General features: G+C 31.7%; 1 pseudogene; it reads right to left on the bottom strand.

The window, feature by feature from the left end:
* Nucleotides 1-2,040: 2,040 nt before the first annotated feature.
* LOC149542156 (protein SEMI-ROLLED LEAF 2-like) overlaps nt 2,041-13,312 on the bottom strand; it is a 101,201-nt pseudogene continuing 89,929 nt past the window's right edge.

Consider the following 13,312-nt stretch of genomic DNA (forward strand, 5'->3'; position numbering starts at 1 on the left):
GTTAAAATAAAGTTAAATAAATGTGTAACTATTTCGTGTATACTAACCTGCACGTCCATCAGACCAAATCCAGTGCTCTGAAACATTTATTCAATGATTTCTGAGATCTTCAAAGAACATTGCAAAACAATGAGCCACATAACTCCTGTCATGAACTTTATCATCACTAATATAAAAATGAACCTCTTTGATGATGATGCATTCATTTTCATCCAATCTTTCTATTTGATCCACCTCAAATTGTGCATGTCTATAGGTCACTTGCAGAAGTATTGCAACTTGTTCAAAATGATAATATTGGCTTTGGAGCTCTATATGAGGTGAAAATATATAATTCTCAAAAAAATCTACAATTGAAAGTATACAACCAGGTGGAAAACAATTTTTGGAATCACGAAACTATTTAGCTTGCCATTGTGCACCATGACAATGTTGGATATGTGGATATATCAATGGACGGAACTTGGCCATGAACTCATCATAATGCAATTCACTCTCCCTCAATACAAATTTTCTGGATTCATCCCCTCTATTATTTTGGCATGTCTCATATTCATATCTCATCCATGAAACTGGTGTGGATTCATTAATATTCTCAACTTGCATAATTTCAAAAAATTTGTGTAAATTTGCACAATCTTCACACTGATTTTTGATGCATTGCACTTTGAATTCATCTGAATCTTCTAATTTATCACATAATATGGACCTCACAAATTGTGTTGTACTGCTAGGGATGACCAAATTAGGATCAAGTATTGCCATAACTTTTTAAAATGATTGCAAGTGTAGACCAAATTCAACATGATTTCTACAACAACAGGTTTCTCGCATCTTATTTATGCATACAAAGGAAGGACGTAAACTCTCAAACATTCTCTGACATATTTTGACATTTGAAAATTCTTGTTTGAATGCTTCAAAAAGTTCACTTTGAGTTATATCTATGAAATGTTTTGGATGTTCAATTTTGGCCCCTGTTTCTTGATCTTTAATTTGTATAGTATCACGCCTATTGGAAGAAACACGAGAATGTGTGGTCCAGAATTCAATAACTTATCTTTTTACTTCTTCAGAAATCCTATCTTTTCGAGGAACTCTATAAATATTCATCCAGTTATTCTCAATGTTATCATCTAGCATATTTCTCCTCTTGATGTATCTCTGGACAGTTCTTCTAGATATATGTAGTACATCAAAAATTGCACGTCCCTATTTTGTGTGTGTCAATTTTCTACTAGATATAGTAGTCATCAATGCTCTACGTGCATTACTCAAATCAACTCCTTGAGTTGTGTTGTCAATTTTGTTATAAGCATTTTGCAAATTTTCAACTATTGTTTTATTAATATTATGGGCATGGCTTTTCCTGTTATCAACACTCAACAACTCTAAAACAGGTTTCATATCTCTTCTCCTAAATAACTTGACAAATAATTGTGCTTGTCCAAATATATTTTTATCCTTGAAATATTCATCCCACATGTTCTGACAATGCTTTCTAATAGTGTTATCATTTATCATATCTTTAGATGGAATTTGGTTAAAAAGTAGTTCTTCATCCAAATCCATCAAATTTTTTATGCTTTCTAATTTGTCTCTATCAATAGAACTGCCAATTTCTTCCTCTTCATTACTTCCATTTTCTTCATGAATCTCATCATGTTCAGGAATTTTAGTAGGTTGGTTTTGAGCATGTTTTGTATGGCCTTTCATTTTGTCATCTCTTTTTCTATCATATTTCCTTGATCTTTTCCTTTTACTACCAATTGAATATTTCAATCTATAGAAAAAAAAAAAAAAAATTTAGATTTCACTAAATATTAGCTAATGGTTCAATATATAATACATAAAAATAAAAATAATTAGAAGAGAAAAAAAGCACCTTCAAAATATTCAATCCTTTGCAATATTAATTAAATCTGCAAAACAGTTGTTGAAAATTGCTTCAAAATTAATTGTTTTTTGCAAATCTTCTTCCAATTTTCGCTGTCCCTGTATATTTAATTTTTTTGAAAAGGAAAACAATATTTTTTTATATCAAATAGTCACATTAACCACTAGTGGTTTCTCATGCCGACAGGGGTTTTGGCCAAAACTGTTTCGACCGTAACCATTATGGCCGAACCTGTTCTGGCCGAAACAGTCTATGTGGCAGCCTATGTGGCAGCCAAACAAGCAAAAATCAGAACTTCTGTAAACATCTCACTTTGAAGGCCAATTTGACCTACTAAATTGAAGTATTTTTTAAAACTAAAAATATACTTTTGTAGTTCTTGGAGTCACGATTATGATTGTATAATTTTTTTTAAAGTTTTGATTATGAATAATATTTTATAATTTGAAAATATTACAAGTAGGTATCTTAAGATTCAGGAAGATGTCTATTCAAAAATAAGAAAAAAATAGTAAATCATGTTAAAAAATTAAATTTTTTTAATGGTGCACTAGAGGAGAGAGTCTTGTTCAAGAATATGTAATTTGTTTTAAAAAATATTTAGATTTGATGGGAGAAAAAAACTATCTATTTCTGATAACTTTGACTTTGACCAGTTATAACTTCAAAAATATTAGCCGAATTTCAATTTTTCTTTTTTGGTGCACCAGGTATGCATGTTAACTCTAACATATTTTAAAATCAACCCAAAATATGAACATTTGCATATATTTGTTTGACGGGAAAAAAACTCTATATTTTTAGTATTTTTAAAAAATTCAAAAATACACTTTAAAAATTCAAAAATAAATAAAATTTTCACTCAATTTAAAAAAAAAATTTATAGACATAAACTTCATCCAATTTTACACATTTCATTAGTTTACATCATCTTCAAATTCTAAGCACAAATGCCACTTTTATTTCGTTAAAGTTGAAGACTTTAAATTCTGATATCACTTCTCCTTTATAAAAGGTGACACAGGTTTGTGCTTTTACTTTGTGCGGGTGGATAGTGGGCACTTTTCGTTGTGATCTAAACTTTTTGAGAATTGTTTTGGATACCCTTTTGGGCATTTTTCGACCCTATGTTGTTGCATTTTGAATTTAGTCGATTTCTCTTGTAATCCAATTTTTGTAGTTCTGTTTTTGTTTCTTGGGGTTTAAAATATATCGTTTAAGTATAAGGTGATGTATATTTAATTTCTTATAAGTTGATGTATTTTAATATATGTGAAGAATCTTTTGAGATAGGTTTCAGACCTCTCGGAGATAAGTTATGGATTCTAGGAAATTTCAGGGCTTGAGAAATCTAGACTTAGCCAATTTTCAAGGCTTTAGGATTTTAGGCTTAGCCAAATTTTAGGATTTTGCATTATACCCCAGCTTAGTGTGTTGTTGATGAGTGGTCATTCCTTGAGCCCTCATCTGGTTTGTGGTGGTTGTTGGCTTTTGTTCGCGTGTGTCGTTTGGTAGTGGCATTTGGAGATTTGTTGGTTGTCGGGATTGTGGTGAAGTCTTCCATTGCGATCTTTGTGATCCCTATATGATGTTGTCATGTGCATTGATACTTATATAAAAAAAAATTCTTGGCTTGTATTTCATCCTTGTTTCCAAGGATCTCTGGGCAGGGCATTACATACATACACACATACATACATACATACATACATACATATGGAGAGAGAGAGAGAGAGAGAGAGAGAGAGAGAGAGAGAGAGAGAGAGAGAGAGAGAGAGAGAGAGAGAGAGAGAGAGAGAGAGAGGTTAGGAGTTAGTAAGAGATATATATTAGGAGTTATTTAGTTAGTGATTGATTGTGTCTATGTGTATTTGAGAGATAGAGAATGAAAATATGTTAGCATTCATGCTTACCTATTGATTACTCATTTGGAAAATAATGACTACCTATTTTAGATTATGGTTGATTAGAATTCAAGGAAAATAAAATTTTGAAGACATAGGATTGATTTATCTACATATTATTGTAGTTCTCTTCAATATGTTTCTAACATATTTTGAACGGAGTCAATCAAACTTTAGATGCAAAAGTTATGGCTTCCGGAGTAAAGCCTACATTTAGTTCTTCAAAACCCTATCAGGTTTTTCATAACCCGATCAGGTTTTGAATGCACTCTTTCATTTCATAACCCGATCAGGTTATGTCTTGGTGATAGCATAGGGAAACAACCCATAGGCTTGGGAGACTATTTTCCCTCCAATTTTTTTCCTTTAGATGTGTTTTTATCATCTAAGATGAATTCTCATCCTAGCCTTCATCAAATTTGCTAATGGTGAAGTGGGTATCTCTTAAATCATCACCATAATCTTACGCATCTTTCTAGCTTTTAACAATATAATTTTTTCTATTTTCAGACAACATTAGCATGGTAAAATTTAATCACTTTTACCAATGCCTTGGCATTCCTCACAAACATCTATCTACCATTTTTTTAATAACCTTTGATATATTAAAAAATTTCAAAATAAACTATATGCTATTTTTATACACTTTATTCTATACTGAATTAAAAAAAATGTTTACTGTTTTTATTGTTTTGGTGTAAGTTATGCTCAACACACAAATAGGTACCAAAATTTTAGGATGTAGTCAGCTCAATAATTCAAAAAAAAAATACTCATAAAAAAATTACAAAATAATATACAACTCCTAGATATGAATCTTAACTATCATCTTACCAAAGGGATGTGCAAAATATAAAATATAACTATGCCTTTTGTGTTGCACACAAAAACAACTATGTTATATTTTCTAAAAAAATTAGGAACTATTTTTCATGTGCGTAGAGTTTGACCCACCTAATCTTATCCATTAAAAAAAAATCTAGTTGTTTGAAAAGTAGATTCATAGTACTATAATTTATATGTTTTACTCATCTTGTCATTTTGAGTGGATGACCCTCAAAAATCTTGTCTTAGTTCAGGTTTATCTGATTTGATAAAAAAGGTGTCCACTTGTACCACACCCCCACCTCCCTCCCCCCTTGTACACCATCTTGGTTCACTCACCCATACAAAAAGTACAAAGATTTCACTCAAAAGAGAAATAAGTTGTATTACATTTGTGAGAATAAGAAAATAAATACAATATAGATGGAGATGACAATGATGAAGAAATAGTGTTTGTTTCTATAAAAGAAGATCCCTCTACTAAAAACACTAAAATCAATGATGATAAAGTTTTGATCTCGAGTGTGGACTATAATAATGATTGGATCATTGAATAATAATTGTACTCACCATACAACTGGAGACAAGAAAACATTTGTAATCATACAGAACTACAATAGAGGTTCAATTAGAATTGGTAATGGTTATCCCTATATAATCAAAGGTAAAGAATCAATTACTTTAATTGATTCAATATCACTTATGAAGATGTTTGTGGGGCTGAAAGATTAATGTATAACCTGTTAAGTGTATCTCAATTGAATAACAAAGGCTTTATATTTGATTTTCATAATAGATAATGCAAAATATTTGGGAAGAATAGAAAACATATTGCTATTGGTGAATAGACAAAAGGTAACCTTTTAAAGCTAAATACTACAATTCATCATTGCTTGATTACTAAATTATAAGAAATTTAGTTCTAGCATAAGAGATTGTGTCATGTGAATTTGATAATTTGGTTAAAATTAGTAAAATAAACATGTTAGAAAAATATTGATACTAGATAAACCAAAAAATGCACTATATAAAGAATGTTAGTTAGGGAGAATGAATAGTTAAAGTTTCACAAGAAAGGTATACTTTATAGAACATATCCCTAATTTGGTAAACAAAGATTTATGTAGGTATATTAGACCAAAGAGTTGTGATGGATACATATATTTTATATTATTTGTTGATGACTACTCAAGGATGGTGTTGGTAATATTTTTACAAGTCAAATTAGATAGTTTTCACATGTTCAAGATGTATAAAGTAAGAATTGAAAATAATATTGGAAGAAATCTAAAATGTCTTAGATCAAATAGAGGTGGTGAATTTGTTACCAATTAATTCAATGAGCATTGTGAAGAACATGAAATCAAGAGATAGCTGACAACACCAAGAACATATCAATAGAATGACATTGTATAAATTAGAAACAAATATATTGTAGGATATGGCACTTGGACATTGTTAAGTCAAAAAGGAGTTTCACAAAAATTCTAGAGAGAAGCTATTAGCATTGCTATATATACACTCAATCATGTGCAACTCAAGAAAGGATTGACTAAGACACCTTAAGAAATTTGGTATGGATGAACACCCAATGTTAGTTACTTTAGAGTCTTTGGAAGAAAATATTATATCAGAAAGATGATTTATCATTTCCTTGTTGTAATAGCTTTCATGGAGTTTATAATTAGCTGCTGTAACACATGAGTTGGTTGCAATATCAAGAAGATTATTGACCATTTATCTGCTATAAGGGATAGATCTAAAAGGAAGAGATTAATGAGAAAATATTTGAAAAAAGAATCATAGAATAAATCATTTCAATCCCTACGGTGCACCTGCCTTGGCTTTGTAGAGCCTAAAGTGTAGATATTCTTTGTGCTTTGTTGATGTTGGTCTAGATCTTAGATAAGTTTGTGTTGAATATGGGAACTAGATAATCTATAGGATTTTCTTTGTCTTTTGCATCCTGGTATTGGGTTGTGCAACCTAGTAATTATAAAACACCAAAAAAAACCCAGTGGGAATGGTAGCCACAAAATGATCCGCTAAACAAAAGAATCTTGTTGAGGATATTGACCTAGTTAGGAGTCTATGAGGTACATATAGTGTCTTAGTACTTTTTAGAGGACTAGGCCCTATTAAAAGCCTCAACCTTGTTAGGAATTGCTTCAAACCTAATATGATTTAGTAATACAATTAAAAATGTATACAAGAAGAGCCCATTTCCCTATGTGTAAGAATACAATATAGTGCCTTATACAAAATGAGATAGATATATTAACCTCTTTACTGTGGACTATTTTCCTTCACATATCTCTAATATTATATCATAATTCACATCATAGAGCCTTCACATAAGTTTGCACCACACACTTCGCAAATAATGATTTCTTACTTATAATTTTTCTTTTTCAAAACTTTGTCCACTTATCGTAGATGCTTCCACATGTTTGGATAAATATAAAATTAGCTCATGATAAATTAGGGTTAACATCTATGATGTCATACCTAAATGATTAAGTAAATATTTCATAAAAAAAAATTCTGTAACCTATTAGTCATCTTTTACTATTGTGCTCTCTTCTATCTTGTTCATTGCCTTTACTAGTAAATTTGATATAATTGACATTGTACTAACCATACCATATTGTACACTTAGCCATGTTATCAGGACTAGCTATACTACCTATCCTTAATTGCACACATGTGAAATTTCACTTAAGACTTTAGAATAAAAAAAATCATCTCTATATTGATATTAAAACTATCTAATGCCTAGACAATTTTTTAATCTCGGATCATGGAATCTTCAATTGTAGGTACTTCCTCCCATTCCAAAATTATATGTTTCCATAAATAACAACCCTTAATCATCCTACTTATCCATATTTCCAACATGTTTAGCAAAATATTATTTTATCTAAGTCAAGATTCTTTCACATTCCTTATTCCATTCATATGTCACTCTGTTATGCAAAGTCTTGGTGAATGGTTATGATTTATCTTCTAATTGTGAAATGAATCTACAAATGGACTAAATTCTTTTTGTAATCCTCAAATCTAACTAATATTCCAAGGTGGAAGAATTACCATCATATCTTGAACTTTCTTAGGATCCACCCCAATGCCCTTAGCTGAAAAAATGTATCCTAGCAATTTACTTAATGTGACTCAAAAAGTTCATTTGTTAGGATTTGACACAAGCAAGGGATGAATAAATAGGGCCAAAGGCTTACCTAGCTATCCAAACCACCTTGCAATATTTAACACAATAGAAGCAAAACAAGGAACAACAACCAAAGGAGGAAGAAGAGAGAAATTCTTATTGATTCATCAAAACATCTTCATACATGCCCAACTGTAAGGCATTCTTGGTTACGGCCAATTACAAATACATTCATATTCTAAGATCCAACTGTAAATTCACACTTTCAATTTTTCTCTATGATCTATCCCCCCCAAAAAAAACTTTCCTAATTCTAAGCCTAAACACTCTATATATACTTGCCAAAATGGCTTATAGATTATTCTAGAACATTACATAAGAGGAGGGCTGACCCAAAAATGGTCTGGACACATCCCAAGAAAAGATCTTAACATAAATGTTATGATTGAAAATAAATCCCACAAGTTAGATCATAGAAATCACGTCCAAATGCCGACACTCGGCATATACTAGGTAACTCGACACATGAGGAAACACTCAACATACACTAGGCAACTCGACACATGAAGAGTCACCCAGCATACACTGGATAACTCGGCACATGAAGGAATGCTAGACACATGAAGGAACTACTAGGCACATGAAGGAACTATTAGGCACATGAAGGAACTACTAGGCACCAATTTGTAGAGTGAATAGAAATGAGTAGGATAACAAGGCAACCCAGGATGCTCCTACATCAGGATTAATCCTAATATTAATTTTTTTCATGCACTCAAAGATTAGGCCCAAATATTTGGCATGCATATTTATTTTCATACTTCTAGATAATATATCATCAACATAATAATCCATTGTTTATACATCATGTCATAAAAGATTATAAGTTATAGCTCATTGGTATATTGCTATAACATTCTTCAAGCACAATGTTCTAGTAGAAGGTACCCCCAACAACATGTGAAGGTTGTTTTCTCTTAATATTATTGGGAAATTTTGATCTGATTATATCCAAAGAAACTATCCATCAATTTAACTATCATATCCACTTTTATGTCAATGTTGGGTAGTGGAGAGTCATCCTTTGGACATGTTGTGTTCAAGTCTCGGAAATCAGTGCATACAACCATAGATTTTTCATTCTTGGAAATTGGCACAATGTTAGAGATCCATTTAACATAGTCAATGACTTGGATAATTCTAGCTTTCATTAGTTTCCCTAATTTATCTTTTATCATGAGTACCATGTATGGATGCATTTTTTGAAGTTTCTATTTCATAGGCTTTACACCTAGTGTAATGGAAAGATGATGCATTATAAGATTAGGGTATAGACCTAACATATTAGAGTATGACCATACAAAATTTAATTTCTTTTTCTCAAATAAAGAAGTGAACTATTCTTTCTCTATACCTGATAATGATTGTGAAAGATGTATGATCTGTAGATTCTCCTTTGTGCCCAAGTTTACAACATGTGTTGGTTTGATCAACACTGATGATATTTATTGGAAATGACACAAAAGGGAATCAAATATTCCATCTTCAAGATCCTCCAAAAGTTTTTCACAATTAGATACATCTTTTATTTTTACTATTTTAGGCTCTGATTTTGCCAAAATGTCATTTTCACCATCAGAGCACCTTTGTTTTTTAAAAAGAAAGGGTACTTTGACAGATTCAGTCATGCTTACACCTTTTTTTAGGTAGAGAACAATAAAGGTTCAATAGCATTGAGGTAACATGCAAGAGCATAGTCATTTTGGAATGTGGAGAAATGACTAGATATAGAGTTTTTGTTCCAATCTATTAACTTGAGATCGATGAGTGAAAGACAGTTGGTTGGTTCTAATGTGTTCATGGAATATCCATCAAAATTTATGACTAAAAATTTAAGGCCTAGCATGATCTCATTCGAAGGCATGTTCAAATCCCTTTGGTCCTTAATGACATTAGAAAAGGACAAGTTGATATTAGTAGAATCAGACTCATCAAACGCAACACTAGAACCTCTCCTACATTGGGTTGGTCTTTATACATATATACCATGTCTATGTCTCTATCAATAGTAGTGCTAGATAGATAATCATACTCATACTCATGAGAATCTCTACTACATAGAGGTTGATTGACAAAATCCCCTGCACTCAAGGGTATCTAGTCTCTACTTCTATTGTCTTCTTTATCTTGTTCAATTTTTTTAGCAGTGATAGATCAACTAGATTTTTCCTTGTTCAGGTTGTATCAAAGGAGTGACCAATTTGGTTTCATCAGATTGCTATCAGTTTAACCAGTAATAACACGTGGGACAAAGTCATCAAGTTTTCCAAGTAGTATAGCAAGCTCTACAAGAACATGAAAAAGGAAGAGTGTACTCCCCATCTATGATTCCTCCCTAATTCATAGGTTTTGATTGATCTTCAAGTTTAGGTGGAATATTTGGTTCTATTATAAACTTGTCAATTTCTAGATGAAATGGAACCTTCTTGAAACCTAGGAAAGTTATATCTTGAGAAAATCTAAACTTAGCTTCAATTGGGTCAAGAAAATCATTTTTTCTTTGTCCAAAGGGACCATCTCCCTTGTAACCTAGTCTTTTACTAAGTTTAAGGCATCATCCATATATCTCAAGAGTTATTTCATAGTTTTGGATCATACTGTCAACAATATCCTCTCCTTTGTATATCCAAGCTAAGATAGCTCTATCTTCATCCTCATCTTCTAGAGGTACAATTGAGTGAACAAAAGTGCCATTATGAATAGTCTTAGGTGGTATAGCAGAAGGTTTCAATGCTTCAAAAGGTCTCCCATAGTATTAGGTAGATGGGGATACTGATTTCAAAGAGAGCACATGTTTGATCTGCTATTCCTCCATGCTAGTATCTTTAATTTTGAGGGATTTTTCCTTGTCTTTTATTTTTTCTTCATAGTAATCAATAGCTTTATATGATACTATGTGCAGTTTGAGTAAGAGTATTTTAGAAGTAACTAATATTGGTAGGGATAGTTATTTCTTCTCCTTCAAGAGGGAACTTGATGTATTGGTGATATGTAGAAGGAATCACTTGCACAATCTCATGAATCCAAGGTCTACCTAATAGTATGTTGTATTCTAGTGGAATATCGAGGACCTAGCATATGATATCTCTCTCTCTCTCTCTCTCTCTCTCTCTCTCTCTCTCTCTCTCTCTCCCTCTACAAGTCCTAATCTAATAGGTAATGTAAAAAGTCCTTAGGATTTTCTTTCTTCTTTGTCATATGCATTGATGGTAATTATCCTATGAGGATCAAAAAAATCCTCATCATAGCCTTGTTGAGTCAGAATACTAGCAAAAAAAATATTAAGACTAGTACCTCCATCTATATAAACATGATAAACATGTTTCTTATAGATCATGACTACAATATTGAATGGTTGATTATGAGGATGATGTGGAGAGTGACCATCTTCCTTAGAGAAGGAAAAATAGTGTGGTGAAGTGAAGTTACCCATTGTGGATTATACTTGTCAAGATATAAGTCTTTAGATATGCTAAAATGAGAAAGAGCTTTATAAATAATCTCCCTATGAGAAGGAAAGGTCTTAAATAGTTCAAAGATCATGATCTGAGCATTGGTTTTTTTGAAAATGAGCTAAGATGCTATAGTTTTCATTTCTAGAGGAAGGTGCTGATTTTGTGTTCTTATTGGTAGTTCTAGTGGTAGGTTTGTATTTAGTCTATTCTAGATTAGGTGTAAGACCTTGAATCACTATCTTTGCATGGGATCGTGTGACACCATTTGAATAGAATTGGGATTGTTCTTGATCAGTGCTAGAAGATGTAAATCCTTTGAGGAAAATGGAATTTTTTCTTCAAATTTATTGTCATCTTTCCCTTTTATTTTAATGATGTCATAGTATTCAGATTCAATAGGTTTGAACATATTGATTACATTGTCATCATTGGTGTACATATAGTTGACTTGGAGTTGATCTTTGGTTTGGATGTCTCCCCCTATTCATATGAAGGGAATAGTTCCTTGAATTATTTGTGATTATAATTATTGTTATGTTCACCAACAACCACATCACCATCATCAATGAGTTCTTGAACTTATACTTGAGTTGTATGAAATTGTTCATTTTTATTGAATTTTTTTGATAAATTGTGTATTGTCTTTGATGTTACACAAAATGTCATATCATTTCCATTCAGTGTATGTCAAGCTCACTCAAATGATGAAGATAGTTTCTTCCATCTACTGAGCATTCTAGAGTTTTCCAAGTTCAAAAGACAATGTCTACCGAGTTCACTCAGTCCTCAAATGAAAGTTTGCAGAAGATGAGTGTTGACCAAGCTCACTTGGTTAACAGAGAAAATTTTGGATGGAACTAGTGTTAACTAAGCTCAATCGATTTCCAAAGGAACTTTTTGAATATTTAGTGTTAGCCAAGTTCACTTGGTTAACATAGAAAAATTATTTTTGAGTTAGTGTGTACCGAGTAGGGTTGGCTAAAAAAGGATTTTATTGTTTTGGCATATTGAGTTCAATTGATTTAGTTGTTGGTTCTAGCCGATTGAGAAGATGAATATTAAGTATTCTAAGTTGTATTCAAGCTGACTTGACAATGTATAATCTGATATGAATATAACGTCAAGTTGAGGATTGAATGTGTGGAATATAATAGAAGATTTGATGATGCTTAGATGAAGTGAATTAGAAGGCTAAGAAGAATATCCTTGTTGAGCTACAAAGATACATTCAATTAGAAAGGATCAAGTATTCAAGCTAGAATTGATATTTTTAATAAGCAATTTAGTTGCATTAGAAATCAGGTCATTTCATTGTTACTCTCTAACCATTGTAGCACTAATCAAAATCTCTTAACAAAGTTGGGTTAACAACTATTTTTAAATCCTCTAACAAGGTGGAATTTATATTTGAAGTGTCTAAATACCTCTAACAAGGCCACTCCTAATAGGGTGATTAAATCCTCTAACAGGGTCACACCTAACAGGGTGTTTTGTAATCTTTAATAGGGTTGGCTCTAATAGGGTTCACTTTAGAAGAGTGAAAATTAGTAACTAGTTGCAATGGTTTTTCCCAAATTGAGTTTCCATGTTCAATATTGGTGTCACTTGTGTTCATGCTATTTATTTTATGTGTATGCAACTAAGTTAAGCTTAAGGTTAATCTCATTAAGATTAGTATATTCAGTTATTGCTGAGTTACATTATTTGCTATTGTAAACCAAGTGCATATGTGTTTTTATCAAGTTACAATAGAATATGATTTAATCAGAGTTTTGGTTTGTATTGACATCTAAGGGATCTGGGATTTATTTTTGTAGTAACTAATTCATCCTTTCCTTCTTAGTTACTCCTCTTATATTTTCAACCCATTTTATGACACTTGTTGCGATAGTATTCATAGTATTCAACTTCTTCCACCATTTGGGTCTAGCTTGTGGATAAAATACAATTAAGAGTTTTATAGGAGAGTAATGATTTTATGTCAAAGAAGAATCTTGTAAACAAC

This window comes from Cupressus sempervirens, chromosome 8 (genome assembly GCF_028749045.1).
Source record: "Cupressus sempervirens isolate cs-2001-9-10 chromosome 8, ASM2874904v1, whole genome shotgun sequence".
NCBI classification, from domain to species: Eukaryota; Viridiplantae; Streptophyta; class Pinopsida; order Cupressales; family Cupressaceae; genus Cupressus; species Cupressus sempervirens.